Below are 25424 nucleotides of genomic sequence, written 5' to 3' on the forward strand. Positions count from 1 at the left end.
AGAAAACTATTTGGTATACAGGGAACAAAGTGTAGGAATAAACAAGTATTTTTCTGAAGGTGTGCAGTAGCTAGTGGGATACCACAGGGATCAGTGCTTGGTCTCCAGCTGTTCACAGTATAGATTAATGGTTTAGATGAAGGAGCGAAATGTAATATCTCTAAATTTGCAGATAACACAAAGCTGGATGGGAGGGTGTGTTGTGAGCAGGATGCAAGAATGCTTTTGGATAATTGAGTGATTGGGCAAATGCAGTGTAATGTGGATAAATGCGAGATTATCCAACTTGATCATAAAAACAAGAAGACAGATTATTATCTAAATGGCTACAAATTCATGGAATTCTAAGAGTGCAGAAAGAGGCCATTTGGCCCATCAAATCAGCACTGACCCTCTGAGGAGTATGTCACCCATACTCCACAGCCCCACATTTTACCATGACTAATCTACCCAACCTGCACATCCCTGTCACAACAGAACAATTTAGCTCAGCCAATCTATCTGACTTGCAAATGTTAGGGCTGTGGGAGGAAACCGGACCACCTTCAGGAAACCTACGCAGGCACAGAAAGAACGTGCAAATTCCACGCGGACAGTCACCCAAGGCTGGAATTGAACTGGGACCCTGGTGCTTTGAAGCAGCGGTGCGAAGCACTGAGCCCCATAGGAGAGAGGGGGAATGTGCAATGATACCTGAGTGTCCTCATACATTAGTTGCTGAAATTATGTATGCAGATGTGGCAGGCAGTAAAGAAGGCAAATGGTTTGTTGGTCTTCATAGTTGTAGAATTCAAATAAGGAAGCAGGGATATCTTACAGCAATTAATTCCTCCTACTCTTACACCTGTCCATAAGCAGATTATAATTTTGTTTTTCACATTTTATAAGATTTACCCCCAATTCCTCTATTTTTAAAGGACTGCAAGCACTATTGCAAAGTTAAACAAGTGGTAGGACTTATTTCACACACTTTTACACATGTGGGGTTAGGAGATGGGGTTAAGTGAAATACTTCACAACACAGACAACTTCACAAAAATAGAAAAGGAAAAAAATCAAATCAAAAAGGATACAAAGGTTATTCAATTATCAATGATGTCAGTACAAGGCAATCAAGGGAAATAGTTTACCAATGGCTTTGCTATTAAAGGTGGAATCCAAAGGTACAAGTCTGGAGTTAACAGGCTGGAATTCCTTTGTGGAGGTGGTTGATTTTTTCTCCACTGCTGATAGCCAGTTACCAACAAAACAAAGTATAGCAGTGTGAGTAACCAACTGGCTATGAGATTTTCATTGGAAACAGTCATCTCAGTTGCAAGTTATAATGTAATAGTTGCATTGGGAGGCACATGGAGCATGAAGCTATGAAGCTTCTTGAAAGCTCCTGTTAAATACAGTCATGTGATTACAACAGCCATCTTTGATGATAATATAGTTACACCTTCCCCAGTGTCAAGGTCAAAAATAATTAGAAGACAGTTCTTTCTGATTCAGATGAATCACATATTAACTTTTGTATATTCCAAAGGTGACATATCATCACAAAATAATATATTTTTAAATTAAGGAGTGACTTGGCATTCTGGGTTCTTTTCCAAAAATGCTTGCTGGAAAGTGTGAATCTCTTTGTGTGGATTAGTGTTATTAAATCTGTGGTTCATTTCTCGTGTTGATTCTTGGACATTGCCTGGAAATGTCATACTTTCTAACAAAAGTTACATTGATATGATAAAGCTGAACATCAGTGTTTTAACTCCACATCTGGAAAAATAACTTCTGTCAGCTAAGGAGTTCAAGATATTTTCTGAACTTCTATCATGTGATGCTTCTGTTGTCAAAGTCTGTTGAGCTGGTTGAGCTAGGCTGATTTTTAGGTCTCATAGTTTCTTGTTCTGTTTTTAACTTTCAGTTCACACCACCATCTGGATAGCTCTTTACAATGTGACATCATTTTCTAATTGTAAAATTCTGATGGCTATTCTATTCTCAAATCAGGTTCTGATCATAAATCACCATAATTACAAAATTCTGACAATATCTTACGATCATTAATAAAGTTGTCAACAGGTTCACTGAAAGTTAGATTCTTTTGTTAAATCCTGCACTCTCCATTATACAATTGCTACTTGATATAAAGTACTTGTCAAAATCTCTTACAATATTGTCAAATTTGCCTAACTCTTACTTTGTCATTTTCAGGCATAATCTGTTGTGGGAACTACACAGTGAAGATGTGCATTCACTTATTCCTCTTTGTGTTTCTTCTTTAATCCAGCACAATATAATTTGTCTCTTCCCTGTAGCCCTGGATAGTTTTTATGTCTGAAGAATTTGTGACCTTAAATGTATTTAGGAGGTATAAATTCTACCCCCAGGGCATTGTATTTCTGGCTGCTGTTTTGTTTATTTAAATGATTAATTTAAATTTGTTACAGGATTTAAAGAAAACTGTGTTGTTTTACTGTGTAGTGCTTTGAATTTTATTGATGAGTTCAAATACTCGAAGGCTTGTAAGTATTCTTTACATATCGCAGTTATTCATTTAAATTACTCAATAATGATCATGAGACATTAAGCCATCTATTCTTCTAAAGCATTTTTGTTTCTCTTATTTCACTTTTTAAAAATTCTATAATTCCATGTATATCAGAAGTATCCTTCTTTTGTGAAAATAATTATTTAAAGATCATTGAAAATTTTTAAAATGAGAAGGAGCTATATATTTAATTTTTAATTTGTCACTAGATGAATAGAAGAATAACATTACACCATTTTCCCCTTCTTCTTAATAACTTCCCCACATTTTGTGAATTGTGGATGGTTTGCACTATTGCTGCTTCTGAGCATGATGCAATTTCTTTTCTAATGTAAAATTATACATGATGCTGATACCATAGAAAACAGAAAAGTTTTCTGTTGAACAATTAAAAATCATTTCCCTTAAAAAACTTCAAAATAAATTCTTACTTGGCTTCTCAGTGTAGGATTTCTTCTTAAACATAAAAATAGTTACTTGTTTCTCTAAGGCACTTATCTCACATTGGGTACCCGATTTTGTTTTATGATTTGGACTTTTTCAGTTGTGGACCTAGTCAAATTGTGCTTGCTCAACCTTTTTCTGTATTTTTCACTATTAGCAGTGCTATCAGTGCCTCTGCTTTTTGTTTTAAGCTACTGTTTTCTGCATTCACTGGAACTGCTGGACTCTGTGTGCCTTGAAACTGTTGAATATTAATAGATATGCGCACAGATTTCTGACTAGGATCTCTTTTTCTTACTTCTCTTTGGATGGCTGTAGAACTGAAGATTTCTTCAGGCTGTGATTACTGCTGTTACCATATTATAATGTCAGTGCCATCAGAATACTAAAATAGAAAATTATCACTGCTTTCGGTATCTGTGATACCATGTGGCTAAACCATCTGGGATGCTTTGGGTAGATTCACTGGAATCAATCTTTTATGGTGTTATGGACCAGACCAGACCCCCTCAAAATATTTTAAGAAGGCAGCCTAGACCTTACCTTTTCCTTATTTTAAAGGCAGATGTGGAATGTGTGTTCCAGATGCAGTGTGACTAGTCAAATCACTCAACTTTAAGAGAAGCACAATTTATTAAAACACTATAGTTAAAATACAAACAACTGAAAGAGGAATTTAGAATAATGTAACCATTGGAAAACGTAACCAAATAATAGATACAGTACTTATTACTCATTAACTGTTCCAATGGAGTAACATCCCATAAACACACCCCTTAGCAAAAAGGCAAATTCAGACACAGATTATTACATGCAGTTCTCCAATTCAGAAGGAAATAACATCAAGAGAGATTTCAACAAAAGTAGCAGCAGGAGTCATTTGCTGAAGCTTCCACCCCTTCTTGGACCCTAAATAGCTTCTGACTGCTAAAGCTAAAAGGTCTCGTCTGTGAGACCTATGAGAATAATTGCTTCTACTGTTTTAAAAGAAACCTAAATGCCTCATAAGTTATTTATTTATTACAATATCAGTAGCCCATTCTGCACCTCTGCCTTTACAACCTCTCTTAAAAAAATACCCAGGACAATTAACCTTTTTAAATGACAGTATCATCACAATTATGTTATATTAAGCTACTGTTAACAAGTGGGGAAGAATCCCAATGCAAAACTTTTTGGCAGATGACAGGCTTAATCTTGCCATATATTAGAGATTGGTTATCTAATGCTTACTATCTAATTGCATGACACTGAAAATATACAACAGTTTTTTTTGTGTATATCAGGCTCAAGTAAATAAAAAGTGCAACTTACTGCTATTGACATATTCTGATGCAAACAAAACCACACTGCACACTGGACATGTCACTGTGGTCAGGACATTAGTTAGCAGCTACCAAGAGAAGCCCTTTTATACACTGATGGCCTTGATTTTTATCATGATGGCAATCATGTGTAATACTTGCCATATACAACAGTTTGTAAGTCAAAAACAATTGAAGGAGAAGTGAGATTAAACATTTGATTTAGCTTCATAGATCTCAATTTACACTTCGAACTCAATTTATACAAATGTAGTACTTCTCTGATCAGTGACTTTGAGCTCAACAATTTTCCTTCCTTGACATGCACACACCTCCATACAGATTAAAACATCAGGTTTGTTTCATTTGCTGTTTTAAATTATAACTGCCTGTTGGATTATTCCACCTCCTCCCAGGGAGAGGGAAGTGAATGTGAGGCTTAATAACATTGCTCAGTGTGAAAGTTTTAGGTGCAGTGTATCAATGTTACTTATGACACCTGACTAGTGGATGTCAGATTTATAAATTGAAATTAGCAGGGGAGAGTAATTGGGTCATTTGGAGATATATTTATTTACATTGACCACCGTGTCTGTATTCATTAAACTACATCCACGTCCTTAAGGCAAAACCCATTTCTTGTCTGCTATCTCTTCCAATATCTTGACAGAATGTGTGTGGAGCGCCTCCAGTCCCTCTCAGGAAAAAGAACAACCATCCATCTTTCTGTGTCTTTTATCAAGATACCTGGTGCAGCATTCACAAAAAGCAGGGTGGATCCATTCTAGGAGAAAGTGAGGACTGCAGATGCTGGAGATCAGAGCTAAAAATGTGTTGCTGGAAAAGCGCAGCAGGTCAGGCAGCATCCAAGGAACAGGAGAATCGACGTTTCGGGCATGAGCCCTTCTTCTACCCAATTAACACCCCAACAACATCAAGGAGGCTTGGCTAAATTGAAGAAGTGAGAGTCAGATGATATCTATCAATGGGCTATTACATATCCAATAAAGAAAAATATGGTAGTTTTCAATACACCAATCATTTCAGTAGCTGGGTATCACGAGAACAGTTCCTAGGGAGCTTAACAGAGGCACAACTATCTCCCGTTATTGCAACAATACCCTTCCCTCCAATATATAAAAAAAGAAGCAGTAGATGTTTTCTTCTGGTTGTAGTTCTCAGGTACTGAAGCTATTCAGTTCCATATGAAGTAAAACTTGGATAACATTTAGTTGATGACCAATAACGACAAGTAGAATTCTCACAGAACAAGTGCTAGCCAATGGTAATCTTGAACATGTGAGAATCTCACCATTTCCCTTGATGTTCATTCTTGACAACCTATTCTCCTGACTGCACTGTGGGTGGACCTGCATAAGATGGAGTACAGTAGTTCACAAACACAGTTCACTACTACCTTCTCATGGGTAGTTATTGGTAAAAAAAAAAGCCAGCAATTCTGTCATCTCATGAAAGAATAAAAAAAGAAATGTGAATATTCTGATGTATGTTTTTTTCCCATGGTCTGTCATTGTTAGATTTACTCACAACAAAATATTCTGAACTATCACAGAAGCCAAAATCCAATTCTGTGCAGCCAATTAGCAGGTAGCAGAGTGCTGGCTGAATTTAGCAATCAGAAATGTATGAGCAATTCAAGGTTGCCATCCATTGGCATTGCATAGAGTCATAGAGTCATAGAGATGTACAGCATGGTAACAGACCCTTCGGTACAACCCGTCCATGCCGACCAGATACCCCAACCCAATCTAGTCCCACCTGCCAGCACCCGGCCCATATCCCTCCAAACCCTTTTTAATCATATACCCATCCAAATGCCTCTTAAATGTTGTAATTGTACCAGCCTCCACCACTTCCTCTGGCAGCTCATTCCATACATGTACCACCCTCTGTGTGAAAAAGTAGCCCCAAAGATTTATCTCAATTGTTATGCTCATTTTGGAGCTTATCTTTTACTTAATAAACAATCAATAAATAATAGATATCTCCCTGTATCAAATTCTATTCCATATACTTTGATGCTGTTCCACTTACAGAAGATTCATATTCTCCTTTAGTTAGCTATTACTTGAGCAAGTAGTTCTGTTATTTTCAAAGCAATCAACAGCAAAGAAACTAATAACTTTCTTTTCTAAATGCCAGTACAAAAAATGCACTGAACCATGGGGGCAAAATGGGAATAGACAAATAAATACGCAAAATGCATTCGTTGGTGCCAGTCATTCTGATTTGAGGCTATTATATAATGAGGCTAGTGAAACAATATGCAAAGGGTAATTTTAGCTTTTAATCAGCATAAATCAACAAGGAATCAAACTGAAGACCAGGGTTTGCCTAAATTTATTTCTCAGTCCTCTTGCAAACAATTTACATCATCTTTCATACCTGACATGCAGTTTGCACAATTCAGTCTAGAAGAAATTGGCCCTCTTGCCTTAGCAACATAAATCTGAAGGCAAACACTGCAAGGCAAAGTGTGAGGCAAGAACACTGGCTGTGAGATATCTTTCTTACTCCATAAGGCAACTGTAGTGAAAATACAAGTACCTTCAGTTGGCAGCTGATGCTTAGGGATCTGCTGCTACTGAAGACCCTGACTGGAACAGGCCTGGTGTATGCTCAGCATCATCATAATTCATAAGCATTTGAATGCTTGCATTTTGGCCATCCCACAGAATTGACCATCACCCCTCCCCCTCCTCACACAGCACTGCTGGTTGATGCATTGACTGCTACATCTTTGCCTGCAGATGGGAGTTAAACCTTAAGGATTTTGAATGAGGAGAGCCAGATGTCTCCGGGTAACAATTTCATATATAGACATTGGTCTCTGCCTCAAAATAGTGTAGTAGGCTTTCAGTGTAGACCTCCATCCATTGACTTTTGGGTGTGACTATGAAGTGCTGGTGTATGATGTGACAACATATTTAGCGCTTACACAGAGACTCAACTGAGGTGTAATCACTAACATTTAAGCACTTGTCATCATGCCATATCTCTCGTTTTGAAGATACCATGAGCCTCCCCATGACCTCTCCAGAGAAATGCCCACTTCTCCCAGAGGCAGCCCCCTCCCTCCTTCCCCCAACAACCTTCCTAGTGATCTACAGTGAAAGAGAAAGTTATAGTGGAATGAAAAATTACACTTTCTTAATTGATGATGCCATGGATGTTTCACCATCCCTGCAGGAGCACTCTTGATCTTCTCCAAAATGGGCTAGGATCCTATCCTAGGAATGGGCTTGGAACTGAGGATCTAGTTGATGGGAACCCACCATCACCCATATGGGTTCATTCTTCTTTCCATGTAATGAAAGAAAGTGAAAAGAAAATGATTAAGATAACAATGGGTGACACTAATGTGAGCTTTGGTACAGATGGGGAAAAGATAGTGACATGTTCAGAGGGGCTGAGAAGGTAGAGACGTAGCCATGCAGAGTTAGTGGTGTGGAAGGCTGAGAGGCCTAGCGAGACCGAGTGAGGGAAGATGTTGCATGCTATAATAAATGTTCCAGAGCATAAGCCTTGGTACAATCTGGGTGCATTGGAAGAGATGAAGTGAATATGAGATAGCAGAAGGATAAACATGGCACTGACAGAGTGGGGAACGTCATTGACATTCCTGAGGCACTGCTGGCTATTCCTCTGCACCCTGGACATTGCAATAACACAGATAGTGACAGAGGACCAGGTTGGCAGAGTCTGGTAGCACACCTCTCTCTGCTGTTCTTCCTGGGTGAGAATGCCTCTTTTCTGGACCACCCGTCGACCAGGACCTCCAGGTCTTGGTCAGAGAATCACAGTGTCATGTTTTCCTTCTCCCCCAAGTTTTTTCACTGACTAGCACAGCTTTGGAATACCAGTACTCATCAAAGTGCACAGAGATGTTTTAAAGGTGATGTGGATTCAAGGGATGCCAGACTTTTGACAGATATCAGCTGAATGCTGAGTTGTTCAAGGCATTGCACAAGCAGAAGAATGGGCAGAAATCAAATATGATGGACACTACAGTGGAAGATAGGTAGTTACAGCAAGGCATTTGATAAGGATCCCCATGGTAAACTCATTCATAAAGTCAGGAGGCCTGGGATGCAGGGAGATTTGGCTATCTGGATACAGAATTGGCTGGCTGACAGAAGGCAGAGAGTAGTTGTAGATAGAAAGTATTCTGCCTGGAAGTCAGTGTTGAGTAGAATCCCGCAGGGCTATGTTTTTGGGCTTCTGCTCTTTGTACTTTTTATAAATGACTTGGATGAGGAGGTTAAGGGTGGATTAGTAAATTTGCAGATGACACAAAGGTTGGAGGTATCATCGATAGTATCGAGGACTACTGCAGACTGCAGTGCGACATAGACAAGATGCAGAGATGGGCTGGGAAATGGCAGATGGAGTTCAACCTGGATAAATGCGAAGTGATGCATTTTGGAAGGTCAAATTCAAATGCTGAATATAGGATTAAAGACAGGATTCTTGGCAGTGTGGAGAAACAGAGGGATCTGGGTGTGCAAGTACATGGATCCCTCAAGTTGCCACCCAAGTGAATAGGATTGTTAAGAAAACATATGGTGTCCTGGCTTTCATTGACAGGGGGATCGAGTTTAAGAGTTGCGGAGTTTTGCTACAGCTCTACAAGTCCCTGGTGAGACCACACTTGGAATATTGTGTCCATTTCTGGTCGCCTTACTATAGGAAAGATACAGAGGCTTTGGAGAGGGTGCAAAGAAGGTTTATCAGGATGCTGCCTGGACTGGAGGGCTTGCCTTATGAAGAAAGGTTGAATAAGCTTGGACTTTTATCTCTGGAGAGAAAGAGGAAGAGAGGAGACCTGATCAAGGTGTACAAAATAATGAGAGGAATAGATAGAGTCAATAGCCAGGTACTTTCCCCCAGGGCAGGATTGACTGACAGGAGGAGTCATAGTTTGAAGATATTAGGAGGAAGGTATAAAGGAGACGTCAGAGGTAGGTTCTTTACGCAGAGAGTTGTGAATGCATGGAATGCGTTGCCAGTTGTGGTGGTGGAAGCAGAGTCATTGGGGACATTTAAGTGACTGCTGGACATACACATGGATAGCAGTGAATTGAGGGATGTGTAGGTTAAGTTATTATATTTTACATTAGGATTAAATCTCGGCACAACATCGTGGGCCAAAGGGCCTGTTCTGTACATTTCTACGTTCTATGTTCTATTAATGAGGTTATTTTTGTAAATTATGGCAAAAGAAAAACTCACTTGGCCTCCAACCAAAAATTCAAAATGTGTGACGTCAGTCAAACTTAATAAAAACAAGGTAAGATTCAGCCCTTGATCCTTGCCATGTTAATGATTTGAGCAAAACAATAATCTAAGGGTTGGGATAGGTCAGTATCCAAGTTATTATCGGGAGGAGAAAATGGCCTAATGGTTTTCTGTGAATCAAGAGACCCGGGGATCAGAGTTTGAATCTCACCAGGGCAGATGGTAGAATTTGAATTCAATTAAAATCTGGAATTAAGATGACAACAATTGTTGGAAAAACTCATCTGGTTCACCAACATCCTTTTGGGAAAAAAACTGCCATCCTTAACTGGTTTGATCTACATTTGACTCCAGACCCACAGCAATGTGATTGACTCTTAACTGTAATAAATGCTGGAATAATAAACAAAAATGGTGAAGTGAGTACATACAGAAGATCAGATACATTAAAATCGCAGTCTATCATGAGGAGTATTGATCTGGAGGAAAGTATAGAATAGTGCTAAGAAGGAAATGTAAAAGGCACTGAAATTTAATATAATCATCCTGAGTATACTATACCTTATGCTGCACTTAATAAACTTTTAGCAACTTCCATGATACTGCAGAACCAGAAACAACAGGCTATTTTTGTTCAGAAATCTCCTCCTTCTGTCCTGCATTTTAAAAATAAACTTTGTGCGGATGTACATTTCCACAAGTTTCTTGGGCTAGTCAGGTTGACAGGTTATTTTGAAAATATCAACATCCATTGACCAGGATAACCACTCTTCACATGTGAACGTAAATAGCTCATAATGGTGATCTCTCCCAGTACCCAAGCTAGGCTTCACAAAGCTTGTGTTCAGAGTTGGGAACCTCTGTTGATTTATCCTTATCTATTCCAAGATATGGACACTTAATATGGAGATCACGTCAGTATTCCTGACTACAGTCACGTAACTGAGTTCAAAACCAAGATCAAAACCCCATAGACACTTTCTTTTTGTTGGCTCAACCAATAACTTACTCACTGATCAATTGATCTATCCATGGAACACAATTGTATCCATCAGTCTTCAGTGTGATCAAATATACCGTCTTTTCCTTCTAATTCAGATTCGAATTACTAAAATTTGGACACTCAGACTTGAAGGAATCATTCTTTATTTTATTCAATTATTTTTGTTTTTAATTACAACAAATTCATTTGGCAGATGTTTTTCCACCCCCAGATAATTTTTGCAAATAAAATTTGTGTAGGATTCTATCTAATTACAACAGGTTGTTATCAATGTAGTGGTTTGGATGCAAATAATCATTCAGGTTCTGAACTGGAGACTACCTATCACATTGCTATTTGTGTGAGATTGCTGTGTGCACATTAATAGGCATGTTTCCCATGCTGCAAACTGTTGTGATAATGTAAGAGATTACACAGATAACTAAAGATCCATGCATCAATGTTGCTAAAGCAATCATAAGAGACTTCAAGACAAATATAAGTGGGTAAACTACATTGGCAATATGACTATGGTGGATGAATTGCTAGAGTGTGCATAATTTTTTTTAGATACCCCATATTGAGGAACCAACTAGAAAATTGACTTTCTCAGATTTGGTTTTGCGAACTAATACTTAAGTATATTTTTGACAGAATTCCTTTTGGACAAAGTGGTAATAACGTGACAGATTTCTTTATTGGGATAAAAAGTAAAGTTGTCCAATTTCAAACTAAAGTCCGAACTCTGAATAAAGGAAGCCACAAGGTATGAGAGATGACTTGGCTGCCATATAATTTCATTAATATGCATGACAATGGATAGACAATGACTAATATTTAGGTAACAATCAAGGACTTCTTTAAGTAAGTGAAAAACAGAAAAGATAACAAAATCAAAATATAGGCTTCCTACAATCTGAAATGGAGAACTGATAATACAGAGCAACTAAGCTACTACTTTAGTTCTGCCTTCACAGAAGTAGAGGAAAATAACTTACAGAAACATTGGTAAAGCAATGTTGAAAGGAGACATCGAAGAAAATTAATATTAGTATTTAAAAATGTTGTCGAAATTAATGGAACCAAAAGCTGATAAATCACTGATAATATATATCTGAGGAGGTGGCCATGGAAATTATACATTTGTTATCATTTCCAAAATTCTGGAGCAGTTCTGGAAGATTGAGGGGTGGAAAATGTGACCATACTATTTTAGAAAAGGATGAAGGAATGAATTACAGACATGGTTACATCACACCTGCATCCAACTATCACCATCCCACCCACCTTTCCACAATCCCAACCCCCACCCTCCAATTTTTTTCTCAGTGCCCCCTTCCCCCTCCACATTCCTGATTAATGTCTAAAATTGGTTAGCAGGCAGGAGGAATAACTTAGACATGTCAACTCTCCTGCTTCTCAGATCCTGCTTGACCTGCTGTGCTTTTTCCAGGGCGATGCTTTTCGTTTTTGACTACCTTATGTCAGTCATAGTGAAAATGCTAGAGTCTGTTATGAAGGGTGTGAAAAATACAAAACAGAGTTAATGAAAAGGGAATCATGTTTGAAAAACTGACTGAAGCTTTTGCAGAATATGTGAGAGAGAACCCGTAGATAGATTTTATTTCAATTTTCAGAACAAAATTGGATAAAGTCCCATATGGGAGATTAATGTGCTCAATCAAAGCACACATGATTACAGCCAATATACTAGTATGGATTGAGAATTGGTTAGCAGGCAGGAGGAATAACTTAGACTCTTTAGAATGGAAGGTAGTGACAAGTGGGATCAGATAGAGATCAGTGCTTGGACCCCAATGATTCACAATAAACAAAAGTGATCTGATTAAGGGAATCCAATTTAATGTCAGTAAGATTGGTCATGATAAAAAAAAACTTTGGTATGGAGAGTGTGGAGGGGTTGTAAAAATGTTAAAGATAATTTAGCAAGCTGAGTGAATTGGCTGATGCAATACAATGTGGATAAGTGTGAACTTCTCCACTTCATTGGGAAGTATAGAATGACATAGTACTATTAAATAGATTATGAAAGGTTGGCATACAGGAAGAAACCTGCACATGCTTGTACACCAGCCCACTGAAAGCAAAGGAGCTGCTAGAGCAGGAAGTTAAGGTGGCAAACAGTCTTCATTGCAAGAGAGTTTATTCCAACTGTACAGGGCTCTGGTGGGACCACACCTGGAGTATTGTGCGCAGGCTTTGTTTTCCTTATTCAAGAAAAGTTAAACTTGACATGGAGAGAATGCAACAAAGATTAATCAGATTTGAGATAACAGGTTTATCAGTGGAGGAGAGAGTGAGTCAACTGAGTTTATGTTTACTGGGGTTTGGAATACTGAGAGTGTCTCATTGAAACATATACATTTCTGAACATATTAGGTTCAGAGATGCTGTTCTTCCTGTCTGAGTGCTCCAGAGCAAAGAGCAGTCTCAAGATATTGGATAGACCATTTTGGACTGAGGCAAAATTTACTTTCTGCAGTGGATGACAAACATGCTAAATTATCTACCACAAAAGGCTGTGGAGACACAGTCACTATGTGTGACTATGTATGTTTAAAAGAAGAAATAGATTTCTACAGGTTAAAAGGTGTCAAGGGTTTGGGGAGAACGTGGGAGTATGGCATTGATAAAGGATTCACTATGCTCATGCTGATTGGCAGAAAAAAATGGATTGGTCAAACAGTTATTGTCCATGTATAATTCCATGCCAATGTAGTATTCCATGACTAACTTCTATTTCCAAAATTATGATTGGAAGCTAGAGTCCTGATTACAAGGCATTCCACTTTACTGATAAAACAATTCCCTTCTCACAGAGGTTTTTCATAGCAGCTGTAAAACCTGAGGTATTAAATCAAATGCAGTACCTAAATACAATGATTAATCAGTCATTTTCATCCCCAATAACAACAACATAAAATGATTATCTGTCAAATAAACTGTTCAGTATGAAGATGATGAGAGTATAATTGCACTGGAAGAACACAGTTGGAATATTTGATAGGATAACCAAACTAAAGAAGATTAGGAATTATAGTTCAGTGTCTATTAAAAAAAAGCAATTTAAAAAGTCCTGGTCTTCCATGATTTCATATGATGGCAACATTCTAAATTTATCCATTCACATCTGGTATTTTCTCCAATATCACAATCCATGCCTGGTGCTTCTGAGCACAATCTTTCTGACCTTTCTAATGCTTGTGCTTATACCTTTTAAAGCTCAAAACCCCTCATGAAGATTTCATTTTTTATGTAGAAATTATGTGGCTTTCGGATCAGATTAATTTTGAAAATTGAATGGTCAGAGAGGATGGAGCAGTTGACATAACACACAACTGGTTGTCTGGTGCCAGTTAGCACCTAAAATTGGCACGTCATGGTAATGTGGCAGGCTTGCTATGCTATTCATTCACTGCAGGCAGGTTGGGAGACGTCAAACATATGTCACTTAAGGTAATGGCACTTCTTAATGAGAAAGTGCAGAAGTGAATGAGTTCTTTTGGACAAACGGTTGCCCAGAGACACATTGTAATGTTGCCCTGTTATAAGCAATGAATAATAGGAGTGAGAGCTTTTCCCATTCAAGGTGTGGAGAAACTTGAGGCAAGGAATGTTCCACCCAAAAGAAAGAAGACACAAGGTAAATGAATGCCGAGAGTTTACATCCAAGGATTAAGCTGAAATGCCAGAAGAAGTTTGATGATCTGTGTAGCATTGACAATGAACTCATATTATTCTGTTTAAAGCTCCACTACCTTCAGCTTCATGGCTCCAAATACTCAAACCCATTTTCAGTATCTGATCATGAGCACTTGAATACCCCTCTTTCACACCATGTTCACACACTCTGCAATTCTTGCGTTCCTGTAAATTTGGATATTTGATTCATAACATTGAATATCAAGCCTTAATTGTTGACCCAATTGCTTTCCCATATCTTTCATTTGTCATTAGATGAAAGTTATGGTTAATAACAGTAGGGGTTCAGCAACTTAAGGCAACAATAGAGGAGCTCTGAGATCTTAATTGATAAAGAAATTGCAGTTCACTAGTGTCCAGTTGTACTCAGAATATTACAGCTTCTCTCAAGGGGTGATGGCAAGGGAGCAGGGTGACACTGTTGGATTTATCACTGTTTGAAGATTCTCAATTACAAATTTTATACCCGTTTCCATAGACGTTGGACTATAAACAGTTGCCAATAATTTGGCACAGAGGATATGAGAGGACATAATAGTGGCAGAGGCAGATAGGGAGAGACAGATGAGATCAAGAGGGTTTATGTGCCTGTTGTAAGCAGAATATTACAAAATACACTGATTTAACTTTGAAAATTGATAGAGTTTGAAACTATGATATCGGGTCTGCAGAGTCAGACCTGAATTGTTGCTTCCAAGACAGGCAGCTTGTGTTACAAAATTTCAGACCTGCCTAGGTAGAAAGTACTTTGATTAAACTGATTTTTATTCAGGCTTGGGAATAGGGCAGTGTGGGGCAATTATGAATTAAGATTGGGTCTGCCACACCCAAAAAGTAAGTAACCACAGGGCATGGGTGTGCTGAGTTGATCTGGTTAGATGGCCTGCATCAGTTCTCTGGAACATAGTTATTTCAGAAGCTGGTAATAATCATATGCCTGGATTGATAAACCGTAAGTGCACCACTAAACTGACCCCTGAAGAGAGAGTTCTGAAGCAGGGTCACTGGACTCAATTTTAACACTCCTTTTTCTCCATAAATGTTGCCAGACTTGCTGGGGGGTTTCTCCAGAAATTTGGTTTTGTTTCAGATTTCCTGCATCCACCGTCGGATACGCCTGTATAAAGAGATTCGTTTCAGAGTAAATTCAGAAGCTCATGGTTTATGGAATGCAGTAAACTCATAGGAGAGCGCGTGATAATGTCACTGGACTGGTAATCCAGCACCTCAGGCCTAATGTTCAGGAGAAATGGGTTTGAGATGGCAAATGGTGAAATTGGAATTAAAAAGAGAATCTGGAATAAAAAGAAACAAATTTAATGGCAACCATGTAACCACGGCAAAATGTTATAATAAAGCTCATCTGGTTCACTGATGTCGCTGATACAGAATTGAAGAAATGGATTCCTGAGGGTGCATTGGCTGCACAAATAATTTAGTGGGGATTTAGCCAGAAGCCAAGCCAGAGGCAGGCTCATTCTCAGAACAGTGCAAGATTATTGATGAACTTTATAGATATATCTTTCAATCAAACTTGCCAGAGACAGAATTACATACTTCTAGAGAAGATGGGACTTAAACCTGGGCTTTCTGGTTCAGTGGTGGGGACATTACCACTATTCCATAAGAAGTCTACAAAGTCAGAGGTTGATCAAGGCATGAATAAATTAATAGAAAACTGATGCCATTCAATCATTAAATACACGTGTGGTGACACAAACTAATTCACCAAGTAATACAGAAATGGATGGACCAGTGGAGTACTTAAACAATGGGTGTATCAATTAATCAGTAAAATGATATGGATGAGGATTAATTAATTAACTAATGAGAAGAAAGTAATGAGAAACAAAAGAGTGAGCATTTCCATTAACCAATTATATAATAGAGTAGCAAGCTGACAGGAATATATAATGTTAGTGGAGAACTGAACACCAATGAATAAAGAGGAAACAGTTTCTCCCTATTGCTCTATCAAAGTTGTTCTTAATTTTGAAACCTCAATTAAGTCTCACTTTGAAGTGCTCTTGTGCTGCAGTGGTAGAGCCCCTACACCTGAACCAAGACCCAGCTTCGAGTCCCACCTGGGCCAGAGGTGTGTAATAACACTTTTGAAAAGATTGATTCAAAAAATAAGCTCATTATGAAATTTAAGTCACTCCTTAAACTTCTTTGCTCTAAATAGGACAATTCCTGTGCCTTCAAGCACTCAACATAAAGGAAATTTGAAAAATAGTCAAAGAACAATGGATGCTGGAAATTTGAAACAAAAACAAAAGTTGCCGGAGAAACTCAGCATGTCTGGCATCATCTGCGGAAAGGAGAGAAAACAGAGTTAACATTTTTGGTCCAGTGCTCATTGTTCAGAATCTGTCCACTTTGAAATGTTGTGCTGATGGAGTTGCCAATTCTCCAGGATTAGCCTGGGGGCTACAAGAATTGAAGATCAATTTGCAGAACTCCAGAGAAAAATCACAGATATGAAAAAAAAGTCTTGCTTGTTTTATTTGACGCTCTCTCTTCATCAATACAAAAACAATGACAATGAGGAGTGTTGTCTGAGCTCATCAGACACTTTGTCCAATTAGTTATAAATGAATTTACCCAGGTACACCACAATATCAGAACAGTCAAATCGCTACAGACACAAGTTGGTATCAATGCAAATTGTCATAACTTTATTTTGGAACAAGTAACAGTAAGACTGAAATACGAACAATGCTATTCCTAATTCTATATGATCCCCTTAATCATTACAATACTTCTCAGGGTCTCTCATAGCTTTAGTCAGGTTCACAAAGTCATTGTTCTCTTTCTCTCTCACTCTGGATGGTCAGTTGTTCTTTGCCTTTGCCACATCTGTGGCTTCTTCTTCACCAACAGAAGGTCCAAGATGTTGATCTGCAGGTAAGCCCTGTTATCAGAGCTCCATCACTGGCACCTGAGGAAATCAGTACAAGCTATTCTCACTGAAATCTATTTGATCATTTTCAGCTGCTTCATAAATCACCTTCCCTTGCCTTGAGGTTACTAATTCATTGTGACAATGTATTTTTAAAAAATTCTTTCTTAGGCTTCACGCATCACCAGCAAGGCCAGAATTTGTTGACCATCAGCTAAGTAGCTTGCTAGACCAATTCAGAGGGCAGTGAAGAGACAATCATATCATTGTGCGTCTGGAATCACATGTCAGCCAGATAGTTCCTCCGCTGAAGGACATTTGTTTTTACAACATGTATAACATGACTTCAACTAACATTGTGTGGCAGATTCTGAAGTGAATTCTACCCACTGATGGTATTAGATTCATTTATTAGTTCAATGACATTCCCTTGACAACACCTTTTGATAGTACTTTAAGCAATATTTTATTTTCTTCCTCGTTTTTTACATATGTTGTATTCATTGACAATTTTTTTAACTTACGGCGATTCATTTTGGTATTTAGCTTTTCAAAATTACCTTTCATTAGCAGCTACTACTCAGACATTCATTAATTATTGTTATTGTTAAACTTGAATGAACAAAACATCAAATCATGATTATACTTTCCAAAGTGTAGACTGTTCATGCACCAAAAGATGAATGTGAATGTGCCTGATGCTAGCAAGCAGAAACTACTTTAGACTTAATTATTACAAAGATTTTTTTTGTGATGATTGATGTAAGTGCATCTATGATTGAATTATGGCTGATTTTAATTATCAAGGCATAATTGGGTAGGAAATTCTTCTAATACTGGTCGTTAATAAATAGCATTGTATTGATTTGGGGTGGCTCAGTGGTTAGCACAGTTACCTCACAGCACTGTTACCTCACAAGGTCCTGGGTTCAATTCCAGCCTTGGGTGGCTGTCATGTAGAGTTTGCACATTCGCCCTGTGTCTGTGTGGATTTGCTCTGGTTTTCTCATGCAGGCCAGATGAATTGGTCATGTTAAATTGCCCATAGTATTAGGTGCATTAGTCAGAGGGGGGGTGGGTTGCTCTTCGGAGGGTTAGTGTCAAAGGGCCTGTTTCCACGCTGTAGGGAATCTAATCTAATCTACAGCATTTTAACATACAATTGCTCATAGTTTGAAATCTGATGGTGAAAGTAGACAGTTAGATGAATGAATGAACCTGAAATATTTAAATTGAAAAGCAAAATAAAAAGTGAAATTTGTGGAAATGAGTTTAAAAATGTAGATAAAGTAAATAGAGAGGAACACACGAAAGAATTATGGATTAAAATAAGGACAAAAATGGAGCTAACTGTTTTGACGTAATAATTTGTGATCAATTATTTGGATGTCATTCTAATTTTATTTGTGTGTTATTAACACTCATTTTAATACAGTGATGTGAGAATCAAAAATAAATGAAACAATCTGATCCACCAAATAGATTTTTTTCTTAAACTCGTTATTAATGCAACAGCTAATATTATGTAAGGGGATTGGTTAGCTCTGTTGGCTGGACAGCTGGTTTGCAATGCAGAGTGACACCAGCAGTGTGGGTTGAATTCCTGCGATGACTGACATTGCCATGAAGGTTATGCTTTCTCAGTCTTGCTGCTTGAATGAGGTGCGATGACTCTTAGGCTAAACTCATCACTGGCCATCTTGCTCGGATTAGCATGCAGGCCTACGGCCCTCTGGGAGTATGATGACTTTACCTAATATCATATAGCAAGTGATTGCAACAATGCCATAGCTTTTGAGCAGCGAGCTCGTATGAAATAAAGTAAGCAATGAAATTTATGTGTATGTAAAAAGAATATGAAAAGAATAGACAAGAACATAAACAATAGCCACAACATAAAGCCTAAGGGAACAGTTTCTGACTGGAAATACTCATAAACACACAGCCTAATTAGGAAGTAACAGAGATGTTACACATTTCTTTCAAGGTAGACTAGGTATTTCATTTTCTGTCAAACACTTCCTGCCACTGTCTTATTTTGTACACAATTCACTGTATTCTGCTAGGAAATTGGATTTTAACTTTGCCAGAGGTGGCAATGACATTTTCAACTTGTTACAACTACTTTATTGGATTATCATCAAGTAGATATCAATATATCAGAATTCCTATTTCACCAAACAGTAAAAAAGCTGTTGTATTTTATCTAGCAGGATACTGCTCTTTGGCATTTGCAGACTTTAAAAAGTCAAGCTTGATACTAACTATTCTCAACTTCTTAACTTTACATAAACCTCTACTCATCTTTACCATCTTAATGGTGCCAACACTGAGCCAGCCTCCTTCATCGTGGGCGGCACGGTGGCACAGTGGTTAGCACTGCTGCCTCACAGCGCCAGAGACCCGTGTTCAATTCCCGCCTCAGGCGACTGACTGTGTGGAGTTTGCATGTTCTCCCCGTGTCTGCGTGGGTTTCCTCCGGGTGCTCCGGTTTCCTCCCACAGTCCAAAGATGTGCAGGTCAGGTGAATTGGCCATGCTAAATTGTCCGCAGTGTAGGGGTAGATGTAGGGGTATGGGTGGGTTATGCTTCGGTGGGGCGGTGTGGACTTGTTGGGCCGAAGGGCCTGTTTCCACACTGTAAGTAATCTAATCTAATCTAATCTAATCTAATCTTGGTTTCCCAATAAACAGCAATTGATAACTCAATGACTGCTCACAGATAGCATCCAGGAGTCACCACATTTCAATAGGAATACTCAGCAGAGCTGGCAGTATCTGTGAAGGGGAAATAGATTCAAAGTTTCAGGTTGATGAATTCTCATCAGAGCCCTTAGCATTACTTAATATCTGGACAATTGTTTCATTTTCTCTGTTTGACAGTAATATCTGTATGTCTAAAATGTGGTTGTGGTTGTAATGAGTTGAAACCTCCCATTGGCATCTTAACATTATTAAAATGTAATCATTTTAATTTTTCAGAGGAAAGGTCACTGATCTGAAACATTATCTCTGCTTCATTCTCCACAGATGCTGTTAGACCTATTGTTTATTTCCAGTATTTACAATTTCATTTCGGCTTTTCAGTATCTACAGCATATTTGCTGTTCTATTGTTTTAATAATCTGAAACCATGGTGTAGATTCATGTTAGATAGAAATAGATAAGCATTCTATTAATACGCACATTTCATCAATGCAAATTCACTGTAACGCGATTGACGAATTGAGTACACTGTTCTACAGCACAAACATTTAAAACATGTGTTAGCTGTAATGCAATTACAGTGCCAACACTTTAAGCGCTATTTCTAAAGCATGATTTTTCTATAACACAAAGGTGCACAAGAACGCATCTATAGAAGAACTGATTGTATTGCAATGAAATGCAATGTCTTTGTGAGGGCACGATTATAAGCAGGATTTAAAAATAGCATGGTAAAAACAATAACTGCAGATGCTGGAAACCAAATTCTGGATTAGTGGTGCTGGAAGAGCACAGCAGTTCAGGCAGCATCCAACGAGCAGCGAAATCGACGTTTCATTCCTGATGAAGGGCTTTTGCCCGAAACGTCGATTTCGCTGCTTGTTGGATGCTGCCTGAACTGCTGTGTTCTTCCAGCACCACTAATCCAGAATTAAAAATAGCATGGTCTGGCAGTATATGCGGAGAGAAAGCAGAGTTAGCATTTCAAATCCAGTAACCCTTCTTCAGAGCAATTCTGAGGAAGGGTCACTGAACTCAAAACATTAACATTCTTTCTTCTCCACAGTGCTGCCAGATCAGCTGAGTTTCTCCAGCAATTTCTGATTGTGTTTCAGATCTTCAAGCATCCGCATTTCTTTAGCTTCTCCAGGAATGCATGCATAGGAATGCTGTGGTAAGTAGTTTCAAGATGATTTCTTTCTTTCTTCACGTAACGGTTGGAATAGATGCTCAATTATGAGTCCTGTAACAGAAGGGAACTATTTCAGTATGACCTTTACATTTTCTACAAAGCAGAAAGTAATTAACTCATGCACCACTAATTTCCAAATGGTTAATGAAACATATAACCTTTCTTTATCTTTGAGAGTTGAATGAAGAAAATACAAATTTGTTCAGCCTCATGATCATATGGGTTCATTGCACATTTCAACCCAGTAAATGTGTCCAAACGTTATTACTGCACTTAACAAAAATACTATTAGCACAGACCTCAGCGAGACAGATGTGATCTGTATTAAATTATGGCCTAATAGTGTAAAGCATACAGGAAATATTTTTGGGCCAAATATCCACAGGCCCTACAAATGTCAGTCAACGTTTAATTGTACAAGTGGTCAAATAACTTGGAAATACTTATAAGTGATATTATTGCACTGAACACATTTACATCAACCTCTTTCTCTACTATTAACTGACCTAAAATAAATGGGTTAATATCTCTGAAAAACTAGCAGCTAGAACAATTTGGTGTGAACATGTTAACTGTTTGAACAATTGCAGTGTTCTTTATAATTTCTAGATTTATGCTTGCTCCTTGTCTTTCTGTTTCAGTGTACTGGAAGATATTAACAAGTAAGAAGTTTTGAAAACTTTAGTAAAAACAATGTTAGAAATGATTTTGTTTGAGGGCTATCTGTAGAACAATAAATAAGTTGGCTTTTATATAAGTGGGCATATGATAGGGGAAAAAAAAGTTATTGGCTCATAGAGTCATACAGCATGAAAGCAGACCCTTTGGTCCAACCAATCCATGCCGACCATGTTCCCAAACTAAACTAGTCCCACCTGCCTGCATTTCGCCCACATTCCTCCTTACCTTTCCTATTCACGTACTTATCCAAATGTCTTTTAAACATTGGAACTGTTCCTTCATCCATCATTTTTTCTGGCAGTTCATTCCATATGCAAACCACTCTCTATGTAAAAACAGTTGCCCTTTAATGTCCTTTTTAAATCTTTCTCCTCTGACCTTAAAAATACGCCCCTTAGTTTTGAACTCCCGCACCCTAGGGAAAAGACCTTAATCATTCACCTTTTTTTTGAGAAAATGATTTGAAACTTTACAAAATTATGAAATTACTACAAAATAGTATAAGAATCTTATAATATAACAACAACAGTAAAACTAATACTCCACTCCACAAACAATTGAAAAAGAAAAAAAAGAGTAAGAAAACTTACGCAAACTACAATTCAATAAATTACTAAATCAAAAAAAAGAAACTAAATTAAACAAAGTTGAACCAAAGCAAATTCACCTTATTTTTAACCCTCATGATTTTATAAACCTCAATAAGGAACTGAACTGAATGTGCATTATCATTGTGATTTCAAAGTTGAGAAATGTTACATTACATTCCTGAAATATAATTCAGTCTTATTATTCTATATATGTATAATAGAAAGCTTGTTTATTTTGCTATCAACATGTTTCCTAGTGGAGTCATGCATTTGATTTGTACTATTGCCCCACACAATTTGAAATTAAAGGGATACGTGTTACTTTATCACATTTTAGATAGGCATTGTAGCTGAGAAACACATTTAATAATTTGACTAGATGTGTGGGAGTTACATGTAACATTGGGGGGTGCTACCCATGAGTGGAAAAGCTGGGAGGGTAGACTTTAATTTAGGGCATCATGCTGGTGAAGCAAGTCTTGCTACCAATCTGCCAAACTGCAGCAATGCAAATTTATAAATAACATGGAGATGTCGGGCATGTGCCCAAGATTCAATTGAGGCCATTGAGTGGGCAATTAATCACCATTTAGGGGCCTTGTCTGTCCCTGCTCTGATTGCATGGATGGTGGGAGAGGTCGCTCAGCGTTCAGCCTGGCAGAATTAACCACTGGGCTACTGACTACTTCAAGATTGAGATGCCTCTTGCTCAACCTTGGTATCGAGTAAAGGCTACTCCCCATGTCCACCTCCATCCAACTCCTTAGCCCTGTCTGTAATAATAGTGTGTCATCTGGATGTGACATAAATCAAATATATTGATTTCATTTACTTAAAGGTATCTGTTGGATTTATTTACAGCTAAATTAATATTTACAGTTCAGCATAATCTCAAACGCATCTGAGGTTTATGGTCATGTGAAAACATCTAGGCTATACTACAAAGGTGTATAACACTTATTTCCATGTTTCTGTCTTTAAGGGCTGTCACTTCAAAGGTGATAATCCAACCTTTTCCAATATGACCCCTCGCTGTTGTATATCAGCTTTGCTGTGCAAGGAGAATTACTTCTGTTATTTTTAAGAGAAGTCAGAAAATAGAGAAATGCCTGGCATAATATATTGGAACACTAAAAGAGTGCATCTTGGTGGATATTGTGTTTGCTCCCAAGATGTCCCAGTCTGTTCTGGAGTTGGGCCATGTCACCATGGAATATATTGAATGTAGGCCAGCTGTCTGTTCTCAAATCAGGAGAAATAATCCCACAGCAGTCACCCAGAGGCTTGTGTCATGCACCTCCCATTCCATACAAAACAGGAATCAATACATTTTAAATTAAATTATTGCTGGAAGAACTTTTAAGACATTTTGTTGTGACAGTTAGCTTTGTAAATGCTGTTAGTGAATAATGATTCTATTAGCTGTAATCTATGTACCGACATTGAAAACAAGTTTCATCCTTTTTCTCTCAACATATGCAAAATGGAGATACCTCAAAAGGAAGAAATAGATCTTGAAATAAAGAGAAAATATAATGCTCACCTGTAAACTACAACAGAACATATCAACATGATAAGCATTCATGTACTCAAAGTAATTTTAGGCAAAGGACAGAATTGAATTGTTCAAAATGAATTTCACTTCAACAATACGCTGAAACACATTCATACAGATAAAAGTCCTTCCTTAAATTACTGTTTAAGTGTCACGATGGGCCATTTTGGGGATATTCACTGATGATCATTCAGATTTAGGACATTCTATTCTCTTCACATAAGAATCAAGGGAAGGATAGCAACAACCATGATACATTGTTACTGGTGCTTTGAAAAGTTTGTCATAAAATTGCAGCATCCATCTTCTTCCAGCATTTTCTATGTGATCATTTCTCAACATTGGCCAAACAAAAGGTATTATTGCTTTACGTTACAAAGCTAATTCATGTCAAATGTATTTCAAGGTGCAGCAACCTTGTGAGTTAACAAAAATAAGGAGTTCTCCAAAATTTTAATCATGTTCCTGAAATCCTCTGACAAGTAACATAATTAAATGCATGTTAATGAACAAACCCTGGCGTAAATAGATTTGACTTACAAAGCACCAGTTATGGGCAACCATTAAATGTGCTCATGCTTGAATTCCAGTAATCATTGCAATAATGAAATATGGCAGTTTGACTATGGGGACAATCAGAAGGAATGAAGGATGAGATATTATAGAGAGTAATTCAAATGTCTTAATTGACTAATTGGCAAGAATGGATCAGAAGGATTAATTCTGCTGGGTATGTAGAAGAGAAGAAGGACAGTAATACACAAAGGTCAAAGTTTACCAAGGCTTAGAATGAGGACAAACTTGACATGATATAATTTGCAAGGAGCATTACCTCAGTTTCAGTGAGAGATACTATCTGAGAATCCATTGTATCATTAAGAGATTCAGCGGTATGAAGATACAACAATAATAGGAAGGAAAAACCCAGCAGATCTATCAGGACTGATTTACAGTCATTATACATGGAGCGTCATGATTGGATACTTCCGACTTGCCACCTTAGGAAAAGTAGTACAGAAGAATAACAGAAAAAGGAGGTACACAGCTAAAATGAGAAATTTCTTCCTGACTAGCTCAAGTGATTGAGTGGAATCTAAGATAGAATGCTTGTTATGGTTTATATTGACTAGTAAATAACTTATTTTTTTATGGTGAACTTCTATAATAGAGAGAAACTGTGCACATATGAGGAGGTGCAGAGAATCAGTACATAACATCCAAATTGGCAACATCTTTCCTAATTTGTGAAAATGTGACCTACCTAATACCTAGCCTTTTCTACATTTGTGTAACTAATGTATGCCCTAAGTCTTCCCCAGTTTAACAAACTGATAACCTCTCCACAGGCACACGACCCAGAATATTTTATTGTTTCATATATTTCTAGCAAGCAATAAATGATACCAGTCTAGAGAACGAGTCTAACAGCTAAGAAACAGTATCAGTCCTGTGTAGCCAGTAGTTGTAAAAGTTCTGATGTATTTTGGGTCAGCCAGATAATAGACTTTGTAAGTTTGCATTAGTGTGCAAAATGGCATTGTTCACAGATGC

The sequence above is a fragment of the Chiloscyllium punctatum genome, chromosome 14 (assembly GCF_047496795.1).
Source record: "Chiloscyllium punctatum isolate Juve2018m chromosome 14, sChiPun1.3, whole genome shotgun sequence".
NCBI classification, from domain to species: Eukaryota; Metazoa; Chordata; class Chondrichthyes; order Orectolobiformes; family Hemiscylliidae; genus Chiloscyllium; species Chiloscyllium punctatum.